Here is a 21,366-nt window from a genome sequence, read left to right as displayed (position 1 = left end):
GTCAGGCTCAATACGGTATAGTCCCAGTCCCGATAAATGCAGCATCCCTCCAGTGACCTTTGCTTCTGTCTTCTTTGCAGATCCTGGCTGTGTCTCATCTAGCAACGGAAGCACAGAGTGGCTACAGGCAAACCTTGGTGGCTTCTCTGGTTTTGCAACCCTGTCTGATTTAAAGCTCCTCAATCCCAACGTCTCCGTTGTAAGTGGAGACTGAAGTTGTATTATGCTTCACTTCCCAAACTCAAACGTCTGAGCAATGATTTTTGCAATTACTGCTGTTTGATGACATATTGATGTTCTTTTTTTTAGGCTGAATCCTTGTCGGTCTTGACTCCCGCTCAGATGGCACAGCTAACACTGACTTCAGGGGCATCCAATGACACGGCGCAAATCGACCTTGTGTTTGAGCAACTCGAGAAAGGCGATGCTCTGGAAAGTGTGAATGAATTCCTGACAGAGCTGACAGCAGACGAAAAGGTATACACCCCTTGGCGCTGGGAGAAGAATAAAATTGCAGGCTTTCAGCCAAGCAAAGGCAACCCGTTGATTTGAGCCTCATCCTCAAAAGCAGTTGTAGGGGGACCCGTTCATGTCGCATATTTCTGTTACTTTCCTCCGGCTATCTCGTGCAGTGTGCTTGAATCATGCTAACCGTGTGGTGCTTATATCCTCTGACGTTGCAATTTGACAGAGCCCTGACTTCCAAGCTGTTGTGAGAGATCGCATAATGAACAGGACCTTCCACATCATGAGCCTCCATTTGATCAACTTCAACACAGCGGACTGGTTTGCTTGGTTCCACGTCAGACTGGTTCCCGTCCTTTCAGGTTTCCGTGCAGTGATGCTCACAGATGTAGCCGCAAATATAAACTGCACAAACTACCAAGTTGTGTGAGTAGAATTTCACAAGCACGCACCAAATTATGAAAACACAACCATGGGACTCTGCAAAATTGTTTCCTTTTGAATTTTTGCAGTGTGAGTGGGTTGGTCAAAGGTTTCCCTGGAATGCCTGAGCACAGACAACTGGGAATCGCAAATGCTATGCTGGCTTACCTCACATCTGCCAGGGTCATCAGTGAGCCAGGTAGGGATGCTGCCGTATACCGTGCCACATGGTTTTCTTGTGTGGACTTGTCCATGGGCTTGAGTTGGCGTCTGGTGTCCGCTGAAATGGCATCGGGAAGAACTCTTGTGTCATCTGCATCAATAAACAAGAATGCTAGGTAATTGTCTGATACACTAACATCCATGTGTTGACCTCAGTTTGTAGGCCAGGAAGTAAGAGCGATGCTGAGTGGCTTGAGGAAAACATGGGTCCATTTTCACAGTATGCAACATACACTGACCTCAAAGCGTTGAACCTCTCTGCGGTAAGTCACACAATTCCTCTCCCAACTTTGCTCGAAAACTTCCAGTGCAAACGGTGTCGGTGTTGCCATGTCAGCGCAAGCAAAGCAGCTTGAGTTGCCTCTGCTTTTGTCATCAGGTGGCGGTTTTGGACGTCCTCTCACCAAAAGAGAAGGCTGAGCTGATCCTGGATCCCGACAGCGGTGCTTTAGAGAATGAGACCATCCTTAGGGAGGTGTTCAAAGGCTTGAAGTCACAGGATGATGAGAAGCTCGGTCAGTTCTTCCAAGCTTTTGCAGACATCAACAAGCAGGTGAGAAATAACCTTGGAGAATGTTATTTTTTGCCAAGTCGTTGCTTGACAAACGGGTCATGCGATACCCTGCCCGAGCCTCGTGAAATGTTTGCAGGGGCGAAGACGTGGCTGAGATGTTGCTCTCCGTGATGCATTTCTGATGTGCTGAAGTCATGTAGTGTTGCAGACAGTGTTTCTAATTCTGTCCCCCATGCACTGGAGTACGAAAAAGCCTTACCAACCATGCTTTCGTTTCAACAGCCAGTTATTAAAATGAACCCTTTCATTTGCAGAGAAACATCACCTTCATCACAAATCCAACTGCACGAGACACCATCCTGAACCTGACCTTGACAGCCCTTGCTCCTGAATTTAAAGCCTTTGAGCCTGAAGACTTTGAGCTGTGGTTCCAGGTCAATTTGGTCAGCGTCATGGCCAGCATCCATCCTGGCAGCTTGGTGGTGATTCCCAGGAACATCAGCTGTGCCTCCTACGAAGCTATGTAAGAAGCCACATTTCTCAAGTCCAAAGTCAGACCCTTCAAGTTTGCGTGATGTGGAAGAGTCAAACAAATGTTTGCTGTCTCCTTTCAGTCTCACCGGTCTCAGGCAAAGCGTAAACACCCTGCCAATGCACCTTTCACACGATGTGAGATCAGGCATAGCATCGTTCCAGGAGACATTCAAGCGTACGTTGACATGCTCTTTCCAAGCCAGTTGATTACCTCCACTGTGAAGATAGCTATACTGACGCCATGCTTCCTTTGATTTTGCTTTCAAACAGGTTGCTCACTTCTCGAATCCTTGGTGGTAAGTTCAATTCAACGAGAGTACTACTGGAATCAAAAACTTAAAGCACTGTTTACTGAGACAGTGCTTTCGCATGTCAACATTGTTTAGAAGACAAGGTTAAAGAATGTAGAATTTAGGTGGCTTTTGCGACTAGAGTAACAGTTTTGTTTTGCTTGTCTGCAGTGCAAGGAGACCACGGTTGATGGTGAGTTTGTAAAACAGCGTGCACTGTCAGTGTGATGACAGAATTGCATCTGGAGGCACAATGTCTGACGCTTGTAATTTCTTCTTTTCACAGAGGACCTCGTATGTGCTGCAGTCGATGGGTAGGTGAATCACAGCTTTGTTTGGATCGGTGCAGTTCTTTTAGGTGGCCTAATTAAGGTAACACTCTTTTCTTTGTGATGTGTTTCTCAGATCCCGACTTGAACAAACCCTGTCTACTGCCAATTCCTCTGAAGCCCTGTGCAATTTGACCATCACAATGCATGCCTGTTCCTCGGTAAATGGTTCTTTTCAGTGAAGCTGAGAAAGCCTCGGCTTTGTCGTACATTGCCGTCCTAAGACGAATCTCTGTAAGCCATGGGATTCTTTGCTTCATATCCTTTGTGCTTTTGTTCAAGGCCTCTCATCTCACGCCCAGCAACTTGGCAACCCTGTTGAAATGCTCACTGGAAAGCCAAAAGACATACACTGTCGAGGTCTGGAAGCTTCTCTTCCGAAAAACATCAGCTGCACTAGACCAAGCACTTGAATCATTTGCAACCATGGTAAACCCTGTCCCGTGATTTCATGAATGCTGCGTTTCCCTGGGGGAATTCTGTCTGATCATTAAAGGGACTTTTCTACTCCCAGGCCTCCAACAACAGCTACCCATCCTCCTCAACTGCTCTCGAGGCGCTTGCAGAGGTCAGATTTGCCAACTTCAGCCAGTCACGGTTGCAGAGTGACGAGTTTGTCAACAGCTGGTTCCAGACAAGGCTCCCTCCGTTTTTGGCTTCTCCATCCAGGAACTTCCTATCCTGCCTCAGCTCAAACAACTTCAGCTGCCAAACTTACCAGACTGTGTAAGCAAATACGTGATAAGTTGCTCCACTGTACACCAACCAGGTGGTGGAGGCTCCTGCAGTTTGGCTTTGGTTAGACATTAAAAGTGCTCCTTTCAAATTTCAGTGTCCGGGCATTCAGCAGACAGAAGTCATTCATGGACAGAGAAAGACAGCAAGCAGTCTTCACTCATTTCATCAAACCGTTCCTTTCAAGAAATGGCTCGTCAGGTAAGGGCAAGCAGTCAGGCTCAATACGGTATAGTCCCAGTCCCGATAAATGCAGCATCCCTCCAGTGACCTTTGCTTCTGTCTTCTTTGCAGATCCTGGCTGTGTCTCATCTAGCAACGGAAGCACAGAGTGGCTACAGGCAAACCTTGGTGGCTTCTCTGGTTTTGCAACCCTGTCTGATTTAAAGCTCCTCAATCCCAACGTCTCCGTTGTAAGTGGAGACTGAAGTTGTATTATGCTTCACTTCCCAAACTCAAACGTCTGAGCAATGATTTTTGCAATTACTGCTGTTTGATGACATATTGATGTTCTTTTTTTTAGGCTGAATCCTTGTCGGTCTTGACTCCCGCTCAGATGGCACAGCTAACACTGACTTCAGGGGCATCCAATGACACGGCGCAAATCGACCTTGTGTTTGAGCAACTCGAGAAAGGCGATGCTCTGGAAAGTGTGAATGAATTCCTGACAGAGCTGACAGCAGACGAAAAGGTATACACCCCTTGGCGCTGGGAGAAGAATAAAATTGCAGGCTTTCAGCCAAGCAAAGGCAACCCGTTGATTTGAGCCTCATCCTCAAAAGCAGTTGTAGGGGGACCCGTTCATGTCGCATATTTCTGTTACTTTCCTCCGGCTATCTCGTGCAGTGTGCTTGAATCATGCTAACCGTGTGGTGCTTATATCCTCTGACGTTGCAATTTGACAGAGCCCTGACTTCCAAGCTGTTGTGAGAGATCGCATAATGAACAGGACCTTCCACATCATGAGCCTCCATTTGATCAACTTCAACACAGCGGACTGGTTTGCTTGGTTCCACGTCAGACTGGTTCCCGTCCTTTCAGGTTTCCGTGCAGTGATGCTCACAGATGTAGCCGCAAATATAAACTGCACAAACTACCAAGTTGTGTGAGTAGAATTTCACAAGCACGCACCAAATTATGAAAACACAACCATGGGACTCTGCAAAATTGTTTCCTTTTGAATTTTTGCAGTGTGAGTGGGTTGGTCAAAGGTTTCCCTGGAATGCCTGAGCACAGACAACTGGGAATCGCAAATGCTATGCTGGCTTACCTCACATCTGCCAGGGTCATCAGTGAGCCAGGTAGGGATGCTGCCGTATACCGTGCCACATGGTTTTCTTGTGTGGACTTGTCCATGGGCTTGAGTTGGCGTCTGGTGTCCGCTGAAATGGCATCGGGAAGAACTCTTGTGTCATCTGCATCAATAAACAAGAATGCTAGGTAATTGTCTGATACACTAACATCCATGTGTTGACCTCAGTTTGTAGGCCAGGAAGTAAGAGCGATGCTGAGTGGCTTGAGGAAAACATGGGTCCATTTTCACAGTATGCAACATACACTGACCTCAAAGCGTTGAACCTCTCTGCGGTAAGTCACACAATTCCTCTCCCAACTTTGCTCGAAAACTTCCAGTGCAAACGGTGTCGGTGTTGCCATGTCAGCGCAAGCAAAGCAGCTTGAGTTGCCTCTGCTTTTGTCATCAGGTGGCGGTTTTGGACGTCCTCTCACCAAAAGAGAAGGCTGAGCTGATCCTGGATCCCGACAGCGGTGCTTTAGAGAATGAGACCATCCTTAGGGAGGTGTTCAAAGGCTTGAAGTCACAGGATGATGAGAAGCTCGGTCAGTTCTTCCAAGCTTTTGCAGACATCAACAAGCAGGTGAGAAATAACCTTGGAGAATGTTATTTTTTGCCAAGTCGTTGCTTGACAAACGGGTCATGCGATACCCTGCCCGAGCCTCGTGAAATGTTTGCAGGGGCGAAGACGTGGCTGAGATGTTGCTCTCCGTGATGCATTTCTGATGTGCTGAAGTCATGTAGTGTTGCAGACAGTGTTTCTAATTCTGTCCCCCATGCACTGGAGTACGAAAAAGCCTTACCAACCATGCTTTCGTTTCAACAGCCAGTTATTAAAATGAACCCTTTCATTTGCAGAGAAACATCACCTTCATCACAAATCCAACTGCACGAGACACCATCCTGAACCTGACCTTGACAGCCCTTGCTCCTGAATTTAAAGCCTTTGAGCCTGAAGACTTTGAGCTGTGGTTCCAGGTCAATTTGGTCAGCGTCATGGCCAGCATCCATCCTGGCAGCTTGGTGGTGATTCCCAGGAACATCAGCTGTGCCTCCTACGAAGCTATGTAAGAAGCCACATTTCTCAAGTCCAAAGTCAGACCCTTCAAGTTTGCGTGATGTGGAAGAGTCAAACAAATGTTTGCTGTCTCCTTTCAGTCTCACCGGTCTCAGGCAAAGCGTAAACACCCTGCCAATGCACCTTTCACACGATGTGAGATCAGGCATAGCATCGTTCCAGGAGATATTCAAGCGTACGTTGACATGCTCTTTCCAAGCCAGTTGATTACCTCCACTGTGAAGATAGCTATACTGACGCCATGCTTCCTTTGATTTTGCTTTCAAACAGGTTGCTCACTTCTCGAATCCTTGGTGGTAAGTTCAATTCAACGAGAGTACTACTGGAATCAAAAACTTAAAGCACTGTTTACTGAGACAGTGCTTTCGCATGTCAACATTGTTTAGAAGACAAGGTTAAAGAATGTAGAATTTAGGTGGCTTTTGCGACTAGAGTAACAGTTTTGTTTTGCTTGTCTGCAGTGCAAGGAGACCACGGTTGATGGTGAGTTTGTAAAACAGCGTGCACTGTCAGTGTGATGACAGAATTGCATCTGGAGGCACAATGTCTGACGCTTGTAATTTCTTCTTTTCACAGAGGACCTCGTATGTGCTGCAGTCGATGGGTAGGTGAATCACAGCTTTGTTTGGATCGGTGCAGTTCTTTTAGGTGGCCTAATTAAGGTAACACTCTTTTCTTTGTGATGTGTTTCTCAGATCCCGACTTGAACAAACCCTGTCTACTGCCAATTCCTCTGAAGCCCTGTGCAATTTGACCATCACAATGCATGCCTGTTCCTCGGTAAATGGTTCTTTTCAGTGAAGCTGAGAAAGCCTCGGCTTTGTCGTACATTGCCGTCCTAAGACGAATCTCTGTAAGCCATGGGATTCTTTGCTTCATATCCTTTGTGCTTTTGTTCAAGGCCTCTCATCTCACGCCCAGCAACTTGGCAACCCTGTTGAAATGCTCACTGGAAAGCCAAAAGACATACACTGTCGAGGTCTGGAAGCTTCTCTTCCGAAAAACATCAGCTGCACTAGACCAAGCACTTGAATCATTTGCAACCATGGTAAACCCTGTCCCGTGATTTCATGAATGCTGCGTTTCCCTGGGGGAATTCTGTCTGATCATTAAAGGGACTTTTCTACTCCCAGGCCTCCAACAACAGCTACCCATCCTCCTCAACTGCTCTCGAGGCGCTTGCAGAGGTCAGATTTGCCAACTTCAGCCAGTCACGGTTGCAGAGTGACGAGTTTGTCAACAGCTGGTTCCAGACAAGGCTCCCTCCGTTTTTGGCTTCTCCATCCAGGAACTTCCTATCCTGCCTCAGCTCAAACAACTTCAGCTGCCAAACTTACCAGACTGTGTAAGCAAATACGTGATAAGTTGCTCCACTGTACACCAACCAGGTGGTGGAGGCTCCTGCAGTTTGGCTTTGGTTAGACATTAAAAGTGCTCCTTTCAAATTTCAGTGTCCGGGCATTCAGCAGACAGAAGTCATTCATGGACAGAGAAAGACAGCAAGCAGTCTTCACTCATTTCATCAAACCGTTCCTTTCAAGAAATGGCTCGTCAGGTAAGGGCAAGCAGTCAGGCTCAATACGGTATAGTCCCAGTCCCGATAAATGCAGCATCCCTCCAGTGACCTTTGCTTCTGTCTTCTTTGCAGATCCTGGCTGTGTCTCATCTAGCAACGGAAGCACAGAGTGGCTACAGGCAAACCTTGGTGGCTTCTCTGGTTTTGCAACCCTGTCTGATTTAAAGCTCCTCAATCCCAACGTCTCCGTTGTAAGTGGAGACTGAAGTTGTATTATGCTTCACTTCCCAAACTCAAACGTCTGAGCAATGATTTTTGCAATTACTGCTGTTTGATGACATATTGATGTTCTTTTTTTTAGGCTGAATCCTTGTCGGTCTTGACTCCCGCTCAGATGGCACAGCTAACACTGACTTCAGGGGCATCCAATGACACGGCGCAAATCGACCTTGTGTTTGAGCAACTCGAGAAAGGCGATGCTCTGGAAAGTGTGAATGAATTCCTGACAGAGCTGACAGCAGACGAAAAGGTATACACCCCTTGGCGCTGGGAGAAGAATAAAATTGCAGGCTTTCAGCCAAGCAAAGGCAACCCGTTGATTTGAGCCTCATCCTCAAAAGCAGTTGTAGGGGGACCCGTTCATGTCGCATATTTCTGTTACTTTCCTCCGGCTATCTCGTGCAGTGTGCTTGAATCATGCTAACCGTGTGGTGCTTATATCCTCTGACGTTGCAATTTGACAGAGCCCTGACTTCCAAGCTGTTGTGAGAGATCGCATAATGAACAGGACCTTCCACATCATGAGCCTCCATTTGATCAACTTCAACACAGCGGACTGGTTTGCTTGGTTCCACGTCAGACTGGTTCCCGTCCTTTCAGGTTTCCGTGCAGTGATGCTCACAGATGTAGCCGCAAATATAAACTGCACAAACTACCAAGTTGTGTGAGTAGAATTTCACAAGCACGCACCAAATTATGAAAACACAACCATGGGACTCTGCAAAATTGTTTCCTTTTGAATTTTTGCAGTGTGAGTGGGTTGGTCAAAGGTTTCCCTGGAATGCCTGAGCACAGACAACTGGGAATCGCAAATGCTATGCTGGCTTACCTCACATCTGCCAGGGTCATCAGTGAGCCAGGTAGGGATGCTGCCGTATACCGTGCCACATGGTTTTCTTGTGTGGACTTGTCCATGGGCTTGAGTTGGCGTCTGGTGTCCGCTGAAATGGCATCGGGAAGAACTCTTGTGTCATCTGCATCAATAAACAAGAATGCTAGGTAATTGTCTGATACACTAACATCCATGTGTTGACCTCAGTTTGTAGGCCAGGAAGTAAGAGCGATGCTGAGTGGCTTGAGGAAAACATGGGTCCATTTTCACAGTATGCAACATACACTGACCTCAAAGCGTTGAACCTCTCTGCGGTAAGTCACACAATTCCTCTCCCAACTTTGCTCGAAAACTTCCAGTGCAAACGGTGTCGGTGTTGCCATGTCAGCGCAAGCAAAGCAGCTTGAGTTGCCTCTGCTTTTGTCATCAGGTGGCGGTTTTGGACGTCCTCTCACCAAAAGAGAAGGCTGAGCTGATCCTGGATCCCGACAGCGGTGCTTTAGAGAATGAGACCATCCTTAGGGAGGTGTTCAAAGGCTTGAAGTCACAGGATGATGAGAAGCTCGGTCAGTTCTTCCAAGCTTTTGCAGACATCAACAAGCAGGTGAGAAATAACCTTGGAGAATGTTATTTTTTGCCAAGTCGTTGCTTGACAAACGGGTCATGCGATACCCTGCCCGAGCCTCGTGAAATGTTTGCAGGGGCGAAGACGTGGCTGAGATGTTGCTCTCCGTGATGCATTTCTGATGTGCTGAAGTCATGTAGTGTTGCAGACAGTGTTTCTAATTCTGTCCCCCATGCACTGGAGTACGAAAAAGCCTTACCAACCATGCTTTCGTTTCAACAGCCAGTTATTAAAATGAACCCTTTCATTTGCAGAGAAACATCACCTTCATCACAAATCCAACTGCACGAGACACCATCCTGAACCTGACCTTGACAGCCCTTGCTCCTGAATTTAAAGCCTTTGAGCCTGAAGACTTTGAGCTGTGGTTCCAGGTCAATTTGGTCAGCGTCATGGCCAGCATCCATCCTGGCAGCTTGGTGGTGATTCCCAGGAACATCAGCTGTGCCTCCTACGAAGCTATGTAAGAAGCCACATTTCTCAAGTCCAAAGTCAGACCCTTCAAGTTTGCGTGATGTGGAAGAGTCAAACAAATGTTTGCTGTCTCCTTTCAGTCTCACCGGTCTCAGGCAAAGCGTAAACACCCTGCCAATGCACCTTTCACACGATGTGAGATCAGGCATAGCATCGTTCCAGGAGACATTCAAGCGTACGTTGACATGCTCTTTCCAAGCCAGTTGATTACCTCCACTGTGAAGATAGCTATACTGACGCCATGCTTCCTTTGATTTTGCTTTCAAACAGGTTGCTCACTTCTCGAATCCTTGGTGGTAAGTTCAATTCAACGAGAGTACTACTGGAATCAAAAACTTAAAGCACTGTTTACTGAGACAGTGCTTTCGCATGTCAACATTGTTTAGAAGACAAGGTTAAAGAATGTAGAATTTAGGTGGCTTTTGCGACTAGAGTAACAGTTTTGTTTTGCTTGTCTGCAGTGCAAGGAGACCACGGTTGATGGTGAGTTTGTAAAACAGCGTGCACTGTCAGTGTGATGACAGAATTGCATCTGGAGGCACAATGTCTGACGCTTGTAATTTCTTCTTTTCACAGAGGACCTCGTATGTGCTGCAGTCGATGGGTAGGTGAATCACAGCTTTGTTTGGATCGGTGCAGTTCTTTTAGGTGGCCTAATTAAGGTAACACTCTTTTCTTTGTGATGTGTTTCTCAGATCCCGACTTGAACAAACCCTGTCTACTGCCAATTCCTCTGAAGCCCTGTGCAATTTGACCATCACAATGCATGCCTGTTCCTCGGTAAATGGTTCTTTTCAGTGAAGCTGAGAAAGCCTCGGCTTTGTCGTACATTGCCGTCCTAAGACGAATCTCTGTAAGCCATGGGATTCTTTGCTTCATATCCTTTGTGCTTTTGTTCAAGGCCTCTCATCTCACGCCCAGCAACTTGGCAACCCTGTTGAAATGCTCACTGGAAAGCCAAAAGACATACACTGTCGAGGTCTGGAAGCTTCTCTTCCAAAAAACATCAGCTGCACTAGACCAAGCACTTGAATCATTTGCAACCATGGTAAACCCTGTCCCGTGATTTCATGAATGCTGCGTTTCCCTGGGGGAATTCTGTCTGATCATTAAAGGGACTTTTCTACTCCCAGGCCTCCAACAACAGCTACCCATCCTCCTCAACTGCTCTCGAGGCGCTTGCAGAGGTCAGATTTGCCAACTTCAGCCAGTCACGGTTGCAGAGTGACGAGTTTGTCAACAGCTGGTTCCAGACAAGGCTCCCTCCGTTTTTGGCTTCTCCATCCAGGAACTTCCTATCCTGCCTCAGCTCAAACAACTTCAGCTGCCAAACTTACCAGACTGTGTAAGCAAATACGTGATAAGTTGCTCCACTGTACACCAACCAGGTGGTGGAGGCTCCTGCAGTTTGGCTTTGGTTAGACATTAAAAGTGCTCCTTTCAAATTTCAGTGTCCGGGCATTCAGCAGACAGAAGTCATTCATGGACAGAGAAAGACAGCAAGCAGTCTTCACTCATTTCATCAAACCGTTCCTTTCAAGAAATGGCTCGTCAGGTAAGGGCAAGCAGTCAGGCTCAATACGGTATAGTCCCAGTCCCGATAAATGCAGCATCCCTCCAGTGACCTTTGCTTCTGTCTTCTTTGCAGATCCTGGCTGTGTCTCATCTAGCAACGGAAGCACAGAGTGGCTACAGGCAAACCTTGGTGGCTTCTCTGGTTTTGCAACCCTGTCTGATTTAAAGCTCCTCAATCCCAACGTCTCCGTTGTAAGTGGAGACTGAAGTTGTATTATGCTTCACTTCCCAAACTCAAACGTCTGAGCAATGATTTTTGCAATTACTGCTGTTTGATGACATATTGATGTTCTTTTTTTTAGGCTGAATCCTTGTCGGTCTTGACTCCCGCTCAGATGGCACAGCTAACACTGACTTCAGGGGCATCCAATGACACGGCGCAAATCGACCTTGTGTTTGAGCAACTCGAGAAAGGCGATGCTCTGGAAAGTGTGAATGAATTCCTGACAGAGCTGACAGCAGACGAAAAGGTATACACCCCTTGGCGCTGGGAGAAGAATAAAATTGCAGGCTTTCAGCCAAGCAAAGGCAACCCGTTGATTTGAGCCTCATCCTCAAAAGCAGTTGTAGGGGGACCCGTTCATGTCGCATATTTCTGTTACTTTCCTCCGGCTATCTCGTGCAGTGTGCTTGAATCATGCTAACCGTGTGGTGCTTATATCCTCTGACGTTGCAATTTGACAGAGCCCTGACTTCCAAGCTGTTGTGAGAGATCGCATAATGAACAGGACCTTCCACATCATGAGCCTCCATTTGATCAACTTCAACACAGCGGACTGGTTTGCTTGGTTCCACGTCAGACTGGTTCCCGTCCTTTCAGGTTTCCGTGCAGTGATGCTCACAGATGTAGCCGCAAATATAAACTGCACAAACTACCAAGTTGTGTGAGTAGAATTTCACAAGCACGCACCAAATTATGAAAACACAACCATGGGACTCTGCAAAATTGTTTCCTTTTGAATTTTTGCAGTGTGAGTGGGTTGGTCAAAGGTTTCCCTGGAATGCCTGAGCACAGACAACTGGGAATCGCAAATGCTATGCTGGCTTACCTCACATCTGCCAGGGTCATCAGTGAGCCAGGTAGGGATGCTGCCGTATACCGTGCCACATGGTTTTCTTGTGTGGACTTGTCCATGGGCTTGAGTTGGCGTCTGGTGTCCGCTGAAATGGCATCGGGAAGAACTCTTGTGTCATCTGCATCAATAAACAAGAATGCTAGGTAATTGTCTGATACACTAACATCCATGTGTTGACCTCAGTTTGTAGGCCAGGAAGTAAGAGCGATGCTGAGTGGCTTGAGGAAAACATGGGTCCATTTTCACAGTATGCAACATACACTGACCTCAAAGCGTTGAACCTCTCTGCGGTAAGTCACACAATTCCTCTCCCAACTTTGCTCGAAAACTTCCAGTGCAAACGGTGTCGGTGTTGCCATGTCAGCGCAAGCAAAGCAGCTTGAGTTGCCTCTGCTTTTGTCATCAGGTGGCGGTTTTGGACGTCCTCTCACCAAAAGAGAAGGCTGAGCTGATCCTGGATCCCGACAGCGGTGCTTTAGAGAATGAGACCATCCTTAGGGAGGTGTTCAAAGGCTTGAAGTCACAGGATGATGAGAAGCTCGGTCAGTTCTTCCAAGCTTTTGCAGACATCAACAAGCAGGTGAGAAATAACCTTGGAGAATGTTATTTTTTGCCAAGTCGTTGCTTGACAAACGGGTCATGCGATACCCTGCCCGAGCCTCGTGAAATGTTTGCAGGGGCGAAGACGTGGCTGAGATGTTGCTCTCCGTGATGCATTTCTGATGTGCTGAAGTCATGTAGTGTTGCAGACAGTGTTTCTAATTCTGTCCCCCATGCACTGGAGTACGAAAAAGCCTTACCAACCATGCTTTCGTTTCAACAGCCAGTTATTAAAATGAACCCTTTCATTTGCAGAGAAACATCACCTTCATCACAAATCCAACTGCACGAGACACCATCCTGAACCTGACCTTGACAGCCCTTGCTCCTGAATTTAAAGCCTTTGAGCCTGAAGACTTTGAGCTGTGGTTCCAGGTCAATTTGGTCAGCGTCATGGCCAGCATCCATCCTGGCAGCTTGGTGGTGATTCCCAGGAACATCAGCTGTGCCTCCTACGAAGCTATGTAAGAAGCCACATTTCTCAAGTCCAAAGTCAGACCCTTCAAGTTTGCGTGATGTGGAAGAGTCAAACAAATGTTTGCTGTCTCCTTTCAGTCTCACCGGTCTCAGGCAAAGCGTAAACACCCTGCCAATGCACCTTTCACACGATGTGAGATCAGGCATAGCATCGTTCCAGGAGACATTCAAGCGTACGTTGACATGCTCTTTCCAAGCCAGTTGATTACCTCCACTGTGAAGATAGCTATACTGACGCCATGCTTCCTTTGATTTTGCTTTCAAACAGGTTGCTCACTTCTCGAATCCTTGGTGGTAAGTTCAATTCAACGAGAGTACTACTGGAATCAAAAACTTAAAGCACTGTTTACTGAGACAGTGCTTTCGCATGTCAACATTGTTTAGAAGACAAGGTTAAAGAATGTAGAATTTAGGTGGCTTTTGCGACTAGAGTAACAGTTTTGTTTTGCTTGTCTGCAGTGCAAGGAGACCACGGTTGATGGTGAGTTTGTAAAACAGCGTGCACTGTCAGTGTGATGACAGAATTGCATCTGGAGGCACAATGTCTGACGCTTGTAATTTCTTCTTTTCACAGAGGACCTCGTATGTGCTGCAGTCGATGGGTAGGTGAATCACAGCTTTGTTTGGATCGGTGCAGTTCTTTTAGGTGGCCTAATTAAGGTAACACTCTTTTCTTTTTGATGTGTTTCTCAGATCCCGACTTGAACAAACCCTGTCTACTGCCAATTCCTCTGAAGCCCTGTGCAATTTGACCATCACAATGCATGCCTGTTCCTCGGTAAATGGTTCTTTTCAGTGAAGCTGAGAAAGCCTCGGCTTTGTCGTACATTGCCGTCCTAAGACGAATCTCTGTAAGCCATGGGATTCTTTGCTTCATATCCTTTGTGCTTTTGTTCAAGGCCTCTCATCTCACGCCCAGCAACTTGGCAACCCTGTTGAAATGCTCACTGGAAAGCCAAAAGACATACACTGTCGAGGTCTGGAAGCTTCTCTTCCGAAAAACATCAGCTGCACTAGACCAAGCACTTGAATCATTTGCAACCATGGTAAACCCTGTCCCGTGATTTCATGAATGCTGCGTTTCCCTGGGGGAATTCTGTCTGATCATTAAAGGGACTTTTCTACTCCCAGGCCTCCAACAACAGCTACCCATCCTCCTCAACTGCTCTCGAGGCGCTTGCAGAGGTCAGATTTGCCAACTTCAGCCAGTCACGGTTGCAGAGTGACGAGTTTGTCAACAGCTGGTTCCAGACAAGGCTCCCTCCGTTTTTGGCTTCTCCATCCAGGAACTTCCTATCCTGCCTCAGCTCAAACAACTTCAGCTGCCAAACTTACCAGACTGTGTAAGCAAATACGTGATAAGTTGCTCCACTGTACACCAACCAGGTGGTGGAGGCTCCTGCAGTTTGGCTTTGGTTAGACATTAAAAGTGCTCCTTTCAAATTTCAGTGTCCGGGCATTCAGCAGACAGAAGTCATTCATGGACAGAGAAAGACAGCAAGCAGTCTTCACTCATTTCATCAAACCGTTCCTTTCAAGAAATGGCTCGTCAGGTAAGGGCAAGCAGTCAGGCTCAATACGGTATAGTCCCAGTCCCGATAAATGCAGCATCCCTCCAGTGACCTTTGCTTCTGTCTTCTTTGCAGATCCTGGCTGTGTCTCATCTAGCAACGGAAGCACAGAGTGGCTACAGGCAAACCTTGGTGGCTTCTCTGGTTTTGCAACCCTGTCTGATTTAAAGCTCCTCAATCCCAACGTCTCCGTTGTAAGTGGAGACTGAAGTTGTATTATGCTTCACTTCCCAAACTCAAACGTCTGAGCAATGATTTTTGCAATTACTGCTGTTTGATGACATATTGATGTTCTTTTTTTTTAGGCTGAATCCTTGTCGGTCTTGACTCCCGCTCAGATGGCACAGCTAACACTGACTTCAGGGGCATCCAATGACACGGCGCAAATCGACCTTGTGTTTGAGCAACTCGAGAAAGGCGATGCTCTGGAAAGTGTGAATGAATTCCTGACAGAGCTGACAGCAGACGAAAAGGTATACACCCCTTGGCGCTGGGAGAAGAATAAAATTGCAGGCTTTCAGCCAAGCAAAGGCAACCCGTTGATTTGAGCCTCATCCTCAAAAGCAGTTGTAGGGGGACCCGTTCATGTCGCATATTTCTGTTACTTTCCTCCGGCTATCTCGTGCAGTGTGCTTGAATCATGCTAACCGTGTGGTGCTTATATCCTCTGACGTTGCAATTTGACAGAGCCCTGACTTCCAAGCTGTTGTGAGAGATCGCATAATGAACAGGACCTTCCACATCATGAGCCTCCATTTGATCAACTTCAACACAGCGGACTGGTTTGCTTGGTTCCACGTCAGACTGGTTCCCGTCCTTTCAGGTTTCCGTGCAGTGATGCTCACAGATGTAGCCGCAAATATAAACTGCACAAACTACCAAGTTGTGTGAGTAGAATTTCACAAGCACGCACCAAATTATGAAAACACAACCATGGGACTCTGCAAAATTGTTTCCTTTTGAATTTTTGCAGTGTGAGTGGGTTGGTCAAAGGTTTCCCTGGAATGCCTGAGCACAGACAACTGGGAATCGCAAATGCTATGCTGGCTTACCTCACATCTGCCAGGGTCATCAGTGAGCCAGGTAGGGATGCTGCCGTATACCGTGCCACATGGTTTTCTTGTGTGGACTTGTCCATGGGCTTGAGTTGGCGTCTGGTGTCCGCTGAAATGGCATCGGGAAGAACTCTTGTGTCATCTGCATCAATAAACAAGAATGCTAGGTAATTGTCTGATACACTAACATCCATGTGTTGACCTCAGTTTGTAGGCCAGGAAGTAAGAGCGATGCTGAGTGGCTTGAGGAAAACATGGGTCCATTTTCACAGTATGCAACATACACTGACCTCAAAGCGTTGAACCTCTCTGCGGTAAGTCACACAATTCCTCTCCCAACTTTGCTCGAAAACTTCCAGTGCAAACGGTGTCGGTGTTGCCATGTCAGCGCAAGCAAAGCAGCTTGAGTTGCCTCTGCTTTTGTCATCAGGTGGCGGTTTTGGACGTCCTCTCACCAAAAGAGAAGGCTGAGCTGATCCTGGATCCCGACAGCGGTGCTTTAGAGAATGAGACCATCCTTAGGGAGGTGTTCAAAGGCTTGAAGTCACAGGATGATGAGAAGCTCGGTCAGTTCTTCCAAGCTTTTGCAGACATCAACAAGCAGGTGAGAAATAACCTTGGAGAATGTTATTTTTTGCCAAGTCGTTGCTTGACAAACGGGTCATGCGATACCCTGCCCGAGCCTCGTGAAATGTTTGCAGGGGCGAAGACGTGGCTGAGATGTTGCTCTCCGTGATGCATTTCTGATGTGCTGAAGTCATGTAGTGTTGCAGACAGTGTTTCTAATTCTGTCCCCCATGCACTGGAGTACGAAAAAGCCTTACCAACCATGCTTTCGTTTCAACAGCCAGTTATTAAAATGAACCCTTTCATTTGCAGAGAAACATCACCTTCATCACAAATCCAACTGCACGAGACACCATCCTGAACCTGACCTTGACAGCCCTTGCTCCTGAATTTAAAGCCTTTGAGCCTGAAGACTTTGAGCTGTGGTTCCAGGTCAATTTGGTCAGCGTCATGGCCAGCATCCATCCTGGCAGCTTGGTGGTGATTCCCAGGAACATCAGCTGTGCCTCCTACGAAGCTATGTAAGAAGCCACATTTCTCAAGTCCAAAGTCAGACCCTTCAAGTTTGCGTGATGTGGAAGAGTCAAACAAATGTTTGCTGTCTCCTTTCAGTCTCACCGGTCTCAGGCAAAGCGTAAACACCCTGCCAATGCACCTTTCACACGATGTGAGATCAGGCATAGCATCGTTCCAGGAGACATTCAAGCGTACGTTGACATGCTCTTTCCAAGCCAGTTGATTACCTCCACTGTGAAGATAGCTATACTGACGCCATGCTTCCTTTGATTTTGCTTTCAAACAGGTTGCTCACTTCTCGAATCCTTGGTGGTAAGTTCAATTCAACGAGAGTACTACTGGAATCAAAAACTTAAAGCACTGTTTACTGAGACAGTGCTTTCGCATGTCAACATTGTTTAGAAGACAAGGTTAAAGAATGTAGAATTTAGGTGGCTTTTGCGACTAGAGTAACAGTTTTGTTTTGCTTGTCTGCAGTGCAAGGAGACCACGGTTGATGGTGAGTTTGTAAAACAGCGTGCACTGTCAGTGTGATGACAGAATTGCATCTGGAGGCACAATGTCTGACGCTTGTAATTTCTTCTTTTCACAGAGGACCTCGTATGTGCTGCAGTCGATGGGTAGGTGAATCACAGCTTTGTTTGGATCGGTGCAGTTCTTTTAGGTGGCCTAATTAAGGTAACACTCTTTTCTTTTTGATGTGTTTCTCAGATCCCGACTTGAACAAACCCTGTCTACTGCCAATTCCTCTGAAGCCCTGTGCAATTTGACCATCACAATGCATGCCTGTTCCTCGGTAAATGGTTCTTTTCAGTGAAGCTGAGAAAGCCTCGGCTTTGTCGTACATTGCCGTCCTAAGACGAATCTCTGTAAGCCATGGGATTCTTTGCTTCATATCCTTTGTGCTTTGGTTCAAGGCCTCTCATCTCACGCCCAGCAACTTGGCAACCCTGTTGAAATGCTCACTGGAAAGCCAAAAGACATACACTGTCGAGGTCTGGAAGCTTCTCTTCCGAAAAACATCAGCTGCACTAGACCAAGCACTTGAATCATTTGCAACCATGGTAAACCCTGTCCCGTGATTTCATGAATGCTGCGTTTCCCTGGGGGAATTCTGTCTGATCATTAAAGGGACTTTTCTACTCCCAGGCCTCCAACAACAGCTACCCATCCTCCTCAACTGCTCTCGAGGCGCTTGCAGAGGTCAGATTTGCCAACTTCAGCCAGTCACGGTTGCAGAGTGACGAGTTTGTCAACAGCTGGTTCCAGACAAGGCTCCCTCCGTTTTTGGCTTCTCCATCCAGGAACTTCCTATCCTGCCTCAGCTCAAACAACTTCAGCTGCCAAACTTACCAGACTGTGTAAGCAAATACGTGATAAGTTGCTCCACTGTACACCAACCAGGTGGTGGAGGCTCCTGCAGTTTGGCTTTGGTTAGACATTAAAAGTGCTCCTTTCAAATTTCAGTGTCCGGGCATTCAGCAGACAGAAGTCATTCATGGACAGAGAAAGACAGCAAGCAGTCTTCACTCATTTCATCAAACCGTTCCTTTCAAGAAATGGCTCGTCAGGTAAGGGCAAGCAGTCAGGCTCAATACGGTATAGTCCCAGTCCCGATAAATGCAGCATCCCTCCAGTGACCTTTGCTTCTGTCTTCTTTGCAGATCCTGGCTGTGTCTCATCTAGCAACGGAAGCACAGAGTGGCTACAGGCAAACCTTGGTGGCTTCTCTGGTTTTGCAACCCTGTCTGATTTAAAGCTCCTCAATCCCAACGTCTCCGTTGTAAGTGGAGACTGAAGTTGTATTATGCTTCACTTCCCAAACTCAAACGTCTGAGCAATGATTTTTGCAATTACTGCTGTTTGATGACATATTGATGTTCTTTTTTTTAGGCTGAATCCTTGTCGGTCTTGACTCCCGCTCAGATGGCACAGCTAACACTGACTTCAGGGGCATCCAATGACACGGCGCAAATCGACCTTGTGTTTGAGCAACTCGAGAAAGGCGATGCTCTGGAAAGTGTGAATGAATTCCTGACAGAGCTGACAGCAGACGAAAAGGTATACACCCCTTGGCGCTGGGAGAAGAATAAAATTGCAGGCTTTCAGCCAAGCAAAGGCAACCCGTTGATTTGAGCCTCATCCTCAAAAGCAGTTGTAGGGGGACCCGTTCATGTCGCATATTTCTGTTACTTTCCTCCGGCTATCTCGTGCAGTGTGCTTGAATCATGCTAACCGTGTGGTGCTTATATCCTCTGACGTTGCAATTTGACAGAGCCCTGACTTCCAAGCTGTTGTGAGAGATCGCATAATGAACAGGACCTTCCACATCATGAGCCTCCATTTGATCAACTTCAACACAGCGGACTGGTTTGCTTGGTTCCACGTCAGACTGGTTCCCGTCCTTTCAGGTTTCCGTGCAGTGATGCTCACAGATGTAGCCGCAAATATAAACTGCACAAACTACCAAGTTGTGTGAGTAGAATTTCACAAGCACGCACCAAATTATGAAAACACAACCATGGGACTCTGCAAAATTGTTTCCTTTTGAATTTTTGCAGTGTGAGTGGGTTGGTCAAAGGTTTCCCTGGAATGCCTGAGCACAGACAACTGGGAATCGCAAATGCTATGCTGGCTTACCTCACATCTGCCAGGGTCATCAGTGAGCCAGGTAGGGATGCTGCCGTATACCGTGCCACATGGTTTTCTTGTGTGGACTTGTCCATGGGCTTGAGTTGGCGTCTGGTGTCCGCTGAAATGGCATCGGGAAGAACTCTTGTGTCATCTGCATCAATAAACAAGAATGCTAGGTAATTGTCTGATACACTAACATCCATGTGTTGACCTCAGTTTGTAGGCCAGGAAGTAAGAGCGATGCTGAGTGGCTTGAGGAAAACATGGGTCCATTTTCACAGTATGCAACATACACTGACCTCAAAGCGTTGAACCTCTCTGCGGTAAGTCACACAATTCCTCTCCCAACTTTGCTCGAAAACTTCCAGTGCAAACGGTGTCGGTGTTGCCATGTCAGCGCAAGCAAAGCAGCTTGAGTTGCCTCTGCTTTTGTCATCAGGTGGCGGTTTTGGACGTCCTCTCACCAAAAGAGAAGGCTGAGCTGATCCTGGATCCCGACAGCGGTGCTTTAGAGAATGAGACCATCCTTAGGGAGGTGTTCAAAGGCTTGAAGTCACAGGATGATGAGAAGCTCGGTCAGTTCTTCCAAGCTTTTGCAGACATCAACAAGCAGGTGAGAAATAACCTTGGAGAATGTTATTTTTTGCCAAGTCGTTGCTTGACAAACGGGTCATGCGATACCCTGCCCGAGCCTCGTGAAATGTTTGCAGGGGCGAAGACGTGGCTGAGATGTTGCTCTCCGTGATGCATTTCTGATGTGCTGAAGTCATGTAGTGTTGCAGACAGTGTTTCTAATTCTGTCCCCCATGCACTGGAGTACGAAAAAGCCTTACCAACCATGCTTTCGTTTCAACAGCCAGTTATTAAAATGAACCCTTTCATTTGCAGAGAAACATCACCTTCATCACAAATCCAACTGCACGAGACACCATCCTGAACCTGACCTTGACAGCCCTTGCTCCTGAATTTAAAGCCTTTGAGCCTGAAGACTTTGAGCTGTGGTTCCAGGTCAATTTGGTCAGCGTCATGGCCAGCATCCATCCTGGCAGCTTGGTGGTGATTCCCAGGAACATCAGCTGTGCCTCCTACGAAGCTATGTAAGAAGCCACATTTCTCAAGTCCAAAGTCAGACCCTTCAAGTTTGCGTGATGTGGAAGAGTCAAACAAATGTTTGCTGTCTCCTTTCAGTCTCACCGGTCTCAGGCAAAGCGTAAACACCCTGCCAATGCACCTTTCACACGATGTGAGATCAGGCATAGCATCGTTCCAGGAGACATTCAAGCGTACGTTGACATGCTCTTTCCAAGCCAGTTGATTACCTCCACTGTGAAGATAGCTATACTGACGCCATGCTTCCTTTGATTTTGCTTTCAAACAGGTTGCTCACTTCTCGAATCCTTGGTGGTAAGTTCAATTCAACGAGAGTACTACTGGAATCAAAAACTTAAAGCACTGTTTACTGAGACAGTGCTTTCGCATGTCAACATTGTTTAGAAGACAAGGTTAAAGAATGTAGAATTTAGGTGGCTTTTGCGACTAGAGTAACAGTTTTGTTTTGCTTGTCTGCAGTGCAAGGAGACCACGGTTGATGGTGAGTTTGTAAAACAGCGTGCACTGTCAGTGTGATGACAGAATTGCATCTGGAGGCACAATGTCTGACGCTTGTAATTTCTTCTTTTCACAGA

The sequence above is a fragment of the Solea solea genome, chromosome 18 (assembly GCF_958295425.1).
Source record: "Solea solea chromosome 18, fSolSol10.1, whole genome shotgun sequence".
Lineage (NCBI taxonomy): Eukaryota > Metazoa > Chordata > Actinopteri > Pleuronectiformes > Soleidae > Solea > Solea solea.
The sequence above is the reverse complement of the archived record's forward strand: the minus strand, read 5'-3'. Positions refer to the sequence as shown.